Consider the following 10,369-nt stretch of genomic DNA (forward strand, 5'->3'; position numbering starts at 1 on the left):
GCCTCCCCAACCCCCACTCCTTTCTGCAGTTTGTTCTGTTTCTCTGGAGAACTCTGACTATATCAGGTAACATTTATCAAGTGTTTACAATGTTCTAAACATATTCTAGGAGCTTTTCTGGCATTAATTCATTTAATCTGATACTAACACTGAGGCAGGTAGTGTTATTATCCCCAATTTACTACTGAAAAAACCAAGGCACAGTGGGTGAAGTAAGTTACTCAAGGATACACAGATAGTGAGTAGTAGAGCTATCATTCAATGCCAGGCAGTCTGACTCCAAAGCTCTCCAATTGAAATGTGCTCTTTCGTCTCCTAATAGTAGGCACTGGTTCGAAGTTTGATGAATGGATCAGTGACGAATTAAATGAATGAATGACTACAAGACAGGATGGAAAGGAGGCAAAGAGAAATAACCTGCATAACCTTTAGAAGGATTGATTTGCAAGTAAAAACACGAAGTGCTTTCTTGCTCAAATTATTTTTCTGAAGTGGTAATCACCAAAAGCAGTGTTTAATTATAGTTTTTGAGGAATTTTTTTTTTTAAATCCTGGTCTGACCAATTGTAAATCCAAGTTCTAGTTCTAAGTATCCCCTTACTAATCATTTGGCATCAGGAAAGGCACTTAATCTCTCTGAGTTATAGTTTCCTTGTGTATAATTAGAATGATAACACCTGCCCCAGGTGTTAATGAAATACCATGGGATCTTAGGGACTGTTTTTATATGACACGGCTCAGTCATTTTCCAGAGGAACAGGAGTACGGTAGATGAGTGGACACTTTAGTAAGCTGTTCCCCCACCCCAATGTCTCTCACAAGAATATGTAGTTTACCCATGAGTGGTCCTTGATTCTAGCTTCTCCGGTTATACTCAGGAGTTCTTGCTATAGCTGTACCCTTTCTGGCCCAGGGGAAGGGGCCTCAAACTCAGGAATTCAAAGGCTCTAGCCAATGCATCATGAAACACAACTTCCTGCTAATGTGACTGGTATAAAAGACAATTTCTAACTGATACGTCTGCAGATGGCCCTGCTTGAATCTGAGTAACTCCTTTGTCTATTTCAATCTATGTTATTTCTAGACCATGTGTCTTTAGCTTCCCAAGGCTTAAGAGGTCGAGGCAAAAGCTCAGAAAAAGGCTAATAATGTGGGAAAACACTTACAAAAATGTAGAAAGATACTGTCTAAAGCACCTGCCATGGTACCTAGCACATAGTATTAAGTTCTTAATATTACTATAAAATGTGAGATTAGAACCAACAGATCATTCCCTTTCTTGCCTACATACATACCTATTCCTTTATTTGGTTGAGTTTTTCGTAACTATGAGTGGATTACCACCTTACTTTGCTTACTGTTCTCCCCTACCCGCACGCACACACACACACACACACACACACATATATCCAGGCACCCCTGCCCTCCTCCCCACCACATACACACACTCACACACACAGAATAATCAAATATCAAGAGAAAGCCAGAAAATGTAACCTGGGTTGACCAGGCCCTGTACTAACTCCTGAGTTGAACTCTGGAGCCTGAGGATGCCTTCAAGTTGCTGCCACCTTTAAGGGACTGACAGAACTGCTGCAGGTCTCTGGAAGATGGCATAAGCCCGAAGACTGTAAATGTGTTTGATCACTTTACGAAGTAGTTATACAGCCAGGTTTGGAATACACAGTATTTTTTTTTTAAACTTTTGCTTATGGACTTTTGGTTAGCTGAATCATATTAACATTTCCAACATCTGTATATTGTTTGTCACCAAGAGATTTGAAGATTTCAGTACAAAAAGAGTTACATAAACCCTTTGTTGACTGCCCATCCAGATTTTTCAGGACAGACCTGATTTCAAGTATTTTGGATACTACACTTTATATAAATTGGCACTTGTCAGAGTCACTTGAAAGTGGGCGTCTAGTATTGTTTGGTTTGGTTTGGTTGGGAGGTTCATACTATAGATATGAATGAGATTCAGATACAGCTTCAAATGGACAAACCAAATTGGAGGGTGGGGTGGAAGTTTTTCTCATTAAAAAAAGAAAGCAGAGTAAACAATAATGATTTACAATATGTGTCTGTTATTTTCTCCCATCTGCTCTTAACCATTTCCTGTGAAGTAAATATAGATTTTAAAATAAATATAATTTTTTCCTGTAAAACTAAATTTGTTATTTTCATTTAACAAATGAAAAGAATGAGGTTCAGAGAGATTATGTCGTTTGTTTATCTCCAAACAACTGTTTTCCTCACTATCCCCAAAGCTATTTCATAAAAGCCCACAAAGTTTTTTGAAAAATGACTCACCTGCACTGTGAAGAAGTATGTTAGCAGTCACCAAAAAGAAGGACATTCTGTAAGGAACAAAATGAAAAGCAGAAAATTTGCTTCAGCTAAGGAAGTGTGGGGCAGCAGAACCATGGAGCCACCTGCTGCTGGGACCCAGGATGGCCTTCACAGACACCCCTTTAGATTCCATGCCCACCAGTGCAACTTTAGTAGACAGGCTTCCAGCACCTCAGTACCCCATGTGGGAATGTCTGCTGAGTCAAGTTCACACAGGCTAATCCTGTGCAGGTTTGTTTGTTTTGCTGCATGAACCAGGAACTTTCTATAATATGAAAATCTGCCTCTCTAAGTGAGTCACAGTTGAAGTCATTTGGATCTGAAGTCAGCCCTGAAGATATATGAGAGACAAAAGACAGTTTCCCATGCTTCCCAAGCCATGCTTACTGGCCTTTCTGGATGTTGCTGGTGCAAGTCCAAAGTGGAGGACATTTAACTAGCAGATATACAAGTGTATCTTAGAAGTCCTGGTGCAATGCTTCCCAAATGGAGAAAAATAACCAAGAGACAGTACTAAATGAGTCTGCCCAGCCAGGGCCGCAGTTTAATAGGAATGGCATTAACAAGCTTAGGATAGCTTTGGAAGGGGTGTAATAAAGGAATTAGGAACACTCAGCCCTTTTGAGAAACTCTGACATAAATGCACATCTGCATACAGGTAAAGCCACTGATTCTCACAGACAGAATCCAGCCTCCCTCTCTGACCTCATCTCTCACTATTCCCCTGTACTTTACGTTCCACCTACTATCCCAAAGTTATGGCGCTGTCCAAATCCTCCGCGCTTGGCATATCCGTTATCACCACTGCCCTCATCCACTCCCCAACTACTCACTTATTCAAAACTCTGCCTAAGGCTGGGCTCGGTGGCTCATGCCTGTAATCCCAGCATTTTGGAAGGCCAAAGCAGGCAGATCACTTGAGGCCAGGAATCTGAGACCAGTCTGGCCAACATAGCAAAACCCCATCTCTAATAAAAATACAAAAAATTAGCTGCGTCGTGGTGGTGCACGCCTGTAATCCCAGCTACTCCTGAACAGGAGGCTGAAGCATGAAAATCACTGGAACCCAGTAGGCAGAGGTTGCAGTCAGCTGAGATCGCGCCACTGCACTCCATCATGGGTGACACAGCGAGACCCTGTCTCAACAAAACAAAACAAAACAAAAAATCAACTCTGCCCAAGTAGCACTTCTCAAAGCCTTCCCAGACCCATATGCAGTTCATCATTTCTTCTTCTTTATTTTGAACATACTTTTATTGTTGCGTGATTCACACTGCATGGCAATTATTTCTTTACTTGTTCTTTGGCCCCTCACTATTTCCAAGAAAACAAAGATAACATAATTGTACTCGCTCAGCATATGTTCGTTTCTCCTCTTCTTCCTGTTATCTATTTAGGATAAAAAAATAAAATTCTACCACAGTCCTTCAAGTCTATCTATGATACATCATCATCATCATCATAGCAACTTTACATCAAACATTTACAAATGTCAAATTTAATCTATAAAATGAGCCTATAAAGTAGGTACTATTATTATCGTCATTTTATAAGTGAGAAACTAAGGCAGAGGGAAAATAAATAATTCATCCAGGTTACACAGAGACAAGACTCTCACTCTGTAGGTTAGCTGAGGCCTGTACATTCCACCTAAACTCTGACCTGACAAACCTCTGCTATGTCACCTGCACACCATGGGAAGCCACATCACCCAGGGCATCCACCAAAACAGGATGCTCATGGGCTGATGAAGCAGATGACTTGCAGAATATTTAGGAACTCTTTCTAGAGCCTATTAGACACTGAAAAATATATGCTCTGTGGGTTGAACAGTAACAGATACAGAAATCTGAAATACAGAAGGAAAGGAGGACAAAGGAGTAGCCATTCCAGCCAATGACCAAATAAAGCATTTCTGGGTTCAGTGGAACAAGTGGTAAGATTATTTGCCAAGTCTATATACTCTATAAATCTGATTAGTGATTGACATCATCTTCTGATTTAGAAAATATCTCTTCATGGTACGTGGTAAAATATTTTAAAGACACATCTAAAATAATATAAATTTTAAAAGATACTATGGCAGATAGCACCTACTAGAGCTATAGGTTTTATTGTTGTTGTTGTTGTTGTTGTTGTTGTTGTTGTTGTTGTTTGAGACAGAGTCTTGCTCTGTTGCCCAGGCTGGAGTGCAGTGGCACAATTGTGGCTCACTGCAACCTCCATCTCCAGGATTCAAGCGATTCTCCTGCCTTGGCCTCCCCAGTAGCTGGGATTACAGGTGTATGCCACCACGCCCAGCTAATTTTTGTAATTTTTAGTAGAGATGGGGTTTCACCATATTGTCCAGGCTGGTCTTGAACTCCTGGCTCAAGTGATCTGCCCACCTCAGCCTCCCAAAGTGCTGGGATTACAGACATGAACCACCACACCCAGCCTATCATTAATGGAGACAGAGACTATAGTCAAATGTCATGGGAAAAAAATTGTAGAAATATAATATCTTTTCAAATCAGTAAAACTTTATTACTATTTCTAAGATATAGAAGCTTTTCGGCCAGGTGCAGTGACTCATGCCTATAATCCCAACACTTCAGGAGGCCGAGGTGGGTGGATCACCCACGGTCAGGAGTTCGAGACCAGCCTGGTCAACATAGTGAAACTGCATCTCTACTAAAAATACAAAAAATTAGCCAGGCGTGGTGGCGCACGCCTGTAATCCCAGCTACTCAGGAGGCTGAGAGAGGAGAATCACTTGAACCCAGGAGGCAGAGGTTGCAGTGAGTCAAGATCATGCCATTGCACTTCCGCCTGGGCAACAAGAGCAAAACTCTGTCTCAAAAAAAGAAAACAAACAAGCAAAAAAAAACAGGCCATGCGTGGTGGCTCACGCCTGTAATCCCAGCACTTTGGGAGGCCAAGGCAGGTGGATCACGAGGTCAAGAGATCGAGACCATCCTGGCCAACATGGTAAAACCCCATCTCTACTAAAAACACAAAAATTAACTGGGAGTGGTGGCACATGCCTGTAGTCCCAGCTACTTGGGAAGGTGAGGCAGGAGAATCACTTGAACCAGGGAGGCGGAGGTTGCAGTGAGCTGAGATCGTGCCACTGCACTCCAGCCTGGTGACAGAGGGAGACTAAAAAAAAAAAAAAAAAGTTTCTCATCATTATGAGATATAAATCCTAAAGCCTTTCTAATTCCCCCACCCCAGTCAGTTATAATCTTTGCTCCTCAGCACTTGCACTACATTTTCTACTGTTACATAACACTCTCACTTAGTAAAGCTTATTTTTAATTATCCTAATAGTAGCACAGTTTCCCTGTAAATAACTTTTTGAAAAAATAGAAAAGAATAAAGAACATTAAAATCACTTTAATTCATCACCCAGACAGCCACTACTACCATTTCAGAGTATTTCAGTTTTTTATATGTGTAGTTTTTCAGAAAACTCAATTTGTATATACAGTTTAGTGACTAGTTTAATTTTCCTCATGACACTATTTTGTGAGTATTTCTCCTTCATTAAATATTCTTATAGCCTGGTCTTCTTTGTCTTGCAGTTATTTATATGCCTATCTAATCAGCCCTGCTGGACTGTAAGTTTCCTAAGCGCATGGCTAGTCCTCTTTGTCTTTCATATATCCATCATGGTGTTCTATAAGTTGTAGGCACCCAGTAAGTATTTGTTGAATTAACTGAATCGAATTGAATTTGGTGTAAGATTCTTACAAAGTTTCACTTTATAACAGGAACAAGAGTCCGGGCATGGTGGCTCACGCCTGTAATCCCAGCACTTTGGGAGGCCGAGGCAGATGGATCTCCTGAGATCAGGAGTTTGAGAACAGCCTGGCCAATATAGTGAAACTCCATCTCTACTAAAAATACAAAAAATTAGCCAGGCGTGCATGGTGGCGGGCACCTGTAATACCAACTACTCAGGAGGCTGAGGCAGGAGAATTGCTTGAACCCGGGAGGTGGAGGTTGCAGTGAGCCGAGATTGCACCATTGCACTCCAGCCAGGGCAACAAGAATGAAACTCCATCTAAAAAAACCAAACAAACTAATAAGACAAAATAAAACAAAACAAAAACCAGGAAGAAGAAAAAAGAAAAACAACAAAGACAGAAAAAAAAATCATATACTACTAAAGACAAATATAAACTATCCCAAAACAGAAAATTCTAGCAGTGCACACAGATTTTGCATTGTACCCTTTTCACTTCTGGTTTGTAGAAGAACAATGAGAACTCTAATGAACCAGCTCTAGGTGTCAACAAAGTGTCAAGGGAATGTAGGTACCTCAACACTTCAGTCACGTTATCCATCATTTGACTCTGCAGTTTACACAGTCAACAATTTCTCCCAAATAAATAGTCTCTTTATCAAAAGAGCTTACCTGTATTACAGCTGGTTCCTCTGATCAACCAGGTGAGAAGCAAGTGAGGTGGAGTCAGCATGTCTTTGAAGCGACACTTGTTGCTGTCCCCAGGGAACATGCTTGGTGATACTGTTATTACCAAACTGTTGCTACAAAAGCTCAGCAAAGAGCTTCATGAGACTTAATATTTCAATGGCTGTATTTGTTAGCTAAAAAAAAAAAGTGTTTGCAAGCTATTATCGTAGAAGAGTGGATCAAAAGGAACTCCATAATTTTTCAATGTTGGGGAATTATTCTGCAACCTATTTGTTCCAAGTAACATGTTTGAAGAATAATTAAATAACATGGGAATAATGCTTACTATTCAACTGTTGGTAAAAAAAATAAAAATAAAAATATAAAACTTAATATACATATACATATATGTATGATTTCAACTTTGTGGGAAGAAATATGTACATATAGGAAAAGAAAGAAATACGCCAAAATGTAAACCATAGTTGTTTCTGGATGATGAGATTGTGTGTGATTTCAGTTGTTTTCCTTTCATATCTCTGAATTTTCTAAAGTGACCTTTTACATTTACATTACAATAAATACTTTATAATTGAAAAAATTAAGAAATGAAGAGACTGACTTTATACACACAATGTGGTACAGTGAGTGACAGTACAGGAAGGAGAGAGTGAGATTTGTTCTTTACTCTCCACCTCTTAGGCATAAACATGGTTTGTATCTCCTGTTTGAAGCCTTTTCCATTACCCTTGAGGCTCAAGTTCAGTAGTGGCCAATTCTTTGTTAGGGAACCCGTCTCCCTCCAACCCCACAGCACATGGTTACATCTGGGTCTGAGCTGGGTTGACCTAGTCCTGACATTCAGCACAGTCCAGGTAAACTATAGAGAAGGGTTTGAAGGAACACTTCCCTTGGTAAATATACTTATTACAACAGGGTAAATAAGAAGAAGACAAGAATAGGAGGTCTGTTGCTGGGAATGGGTGCAAGAGGCAGCTTCTCCCTAAGTTCCTCGTCCCATCAGACTATGAATGAAGCAGTTAGTTCCTGGTTTTGCGTCTCCAGAACCTCTCAGTTTCTCTAATCAGTTGCTGAGTGAAGGAAACACCTATGCAGTTTCAAAATAAAGCTATATCCATTAACACAACCTGTTGAGGAATTTTGTTTCGGTTTTGTTTTGTTTAGCCCCAACAGCATCTACTACAATTTTTTTTAACATAGTAGGCTCTCAAGAAAACAACTGGAAGGTAATGGAATGAAATAATTATGACCAGTTTGTGTCACTTCTCGAATTCATGCTATGGGGGCTGAGGCTTGACTTACATTTGACTTTCACCTGAAGCAGAGGAGGAATATCTTGATGGTAGCACAGTATTGAGAAACCATGAGGAATACTTTGTATTCAGATATAAGACTATTTCTACAGGTGCCACAATCCACAGACTCTCCCAAGACTGCAAGGCTAATAAGGAAACACGAGCTAATAAGGAAATGGGATCTGGAGCTTCCAGTGAGGGCAGAATCAGAGGTGATCTCCTACCTAGTATTCATACCTCTTTCTCCAAGGCCTAGACAAACCTATCATTTCAAAGTCTACTACTCTTCCTCTGTACTGTATCTTGACAACACACCTTAGATTTTGAGGGGCAAAGTTAAAATTTTAAATATTTTCTTCCATAATTATCTAAAGCATATCAATACTTGTCTATTCTAACCACCAGCAATAAGCATGCCAGCCAAACCAGACCCCTTACCATTTCCCAAGTATATGCTGTAATTTTTTTCCTTCTTTTTGCTATGCTTTTAAGAAATATTTTTCTTCTTTCCTTCAATTTTGTATATCTCATCCCAGCTCCATCCAAATCCCATTGTCTTCTGAAGGCTACCCTAACTGTGGTAGCCTAAATGGTCTTTTTCCTCTGAACTTTGACAGCTTTTGGTTATGTTTCTGTATGAGTTACCAAATGCTACTTTATATTTTAGTTACTTTGGGTTCATGTTTTTAAAAATAACTTTATTGATATATACTTCATATATTTTCCTATCATTCAATTTACTGACTTAGAGTGTATAGTTCAATGGCTTTTTAGCAGTATATTCATAGTTGTACAACCATCATCACAATGAATTTTAGAACAACTTCATCCTGCCAAAAAGAAACCCTGTACTCATTAGCAACCGCTACCCATTCTCCCTTCCCTCTAGCTCTTGGCAACCTCAAATCTACTTTCTATTTCTACAGATTTGCCTATTTTGAAGGATTTCATAGCAATAGAATCATACAGTAGGTGTTCTTTTATGACTGGTTTCTTTCACTTATGTGTCAGAATAACTTCATTTCTTTTTGTTGCTGAATAATGTTCTATTGTATGTAAATACTACATTTTATTTATCCTTTGCCAGTTGGTAGAGATTTGGTTTGATTCTACTTTTGGTTATGATGAAAATGCTGTTAAGAACAGTCATGTGTAAGTTTTTGTGAGGACGTATGTTTTCATTTCTCTTGGGTGTATACCTGGGAGTAGAAGGGAGTAGAACTGCTGGGTCATATGTTAACTATTTTTTTAACCTTTTGAAGAATAGCCAGACTATTTTCCAAAGTGGCTGCACCACTTTTTCATCACCAGTATTGGTCTATAAGGGTTCCAATTTCTCTACATCTGCACCATCACTTATTAGCTGTCTTTTATATTTTAGCTGTCTTAGTGGGTATGTCACAGGAGCTCACTGTGATTTTAATTTGTATTTCCCTGGATGGCTAATGATGTTTATCATCTTTTCATGTGCTTATCAGTGATTTTTATATCTTTTTTGGAGAAATGTCTACTCAGATCTTTTGCCCTTTTTAACTTGGATTTTTTATAGGTTCATGTTTAATCTCTGTTACCATACAGTAAATCTCTTGAAGGCAGTGATTGTATGTTAACAAAATCATGAACATTCTACTATGTTGTTATCCAGCACACCATAAATACGTGACTTGGCAAGTTAATTTTCCCACATCTCAGTTTTCTTGTCTGAAGAATGATGATAATAATATGTACCTTATAGAAGGGATGTGAGGATTAAATAAAAATAATGACTACAGAGCCCCTAGGACAGCGCCTGGCACTTATAACCAATAAACATTACCTATTATTCTTACTAATTTTTATGCCTTGCAATATATAGTACAGTTTCTTACATACAGTAGGGACTCAGTGTCTATTTGTGAATGAATTAACTAGGGATTAAAATTATTTTAGCTCATTTATAATTGTAGTTATGACTAGCTATCTATGAAAAGGTCAAACAAGCCAATATGGAACCAACATAGGCTGAGCAAGTGGATAAAATTTAAAAGGTAGTCACTCCAACTCCCAAAACAATCAATAAGGGAAACATCACACCAGGTCTAAGATAAACCCTTAAATGGAGTGAATTCAATGGGAGTAGCCATGAAGATGCTTTTATAGCTCTAAAAATGCTTAGTCAAAGACTCCAAAGATATCCAAAGATGTCATGTCATTATTTGACTCTTCAAAATAAAAGGGCCTAAACTTCAATAAAGAAGCCTGGAGGCCGGGCGCGGTGGCTCAAGCCTGTAATCCCAGCACTTTGGGAGGCCGAGACGGGCGG

At 39.2% G+C, this 10,369-nt stretch overlaps 1 long non-coding RNA gene across 4 annotated transcripts in view; it reads right to left on the minus strand.

Moving 5' to 3' along the window:
- The window catches only part of LOC108541726 (uncharacterized), a 57,155-nt gene that overhangs the window by 40,277 nt on the left and 6,509 nt on the right, over positions 1–10,369 (minus strand). For 3 of the 4 annotated variants that reach the window (XR_001889044.1, XR_001889042.1, XR_001889041.1), the window contains exon 1: positions 2,314–2,612. This is a non-coding gene — a long non-coding RNA (uncharacterized LOC108541726). Of the gene's footprint in view, positions 1–2,313; positions 2,613–10,369 lie in introns of those variants that run through there. The other variant, XR_001889043.1, reaches the window with a different exon arrangement.

This window comes from Rhinopithecus bieti, unplaced genomic scaffold (genome assembly GCF_001698545.2).
Source record: "Rhinopithecus bieti isolate Rb0 unplaced genomic scaffold, ASM169854v2 scaffold_759, whole genome shotgun sequence".
Classification (NCBI taxonomy): domain Eukaryota; kingdom Metazoa; phylum Chordata; class Mammalia; order Primates; family Cercopithecidae; genus Rhinopithecus; species Rhinopithecus bieti.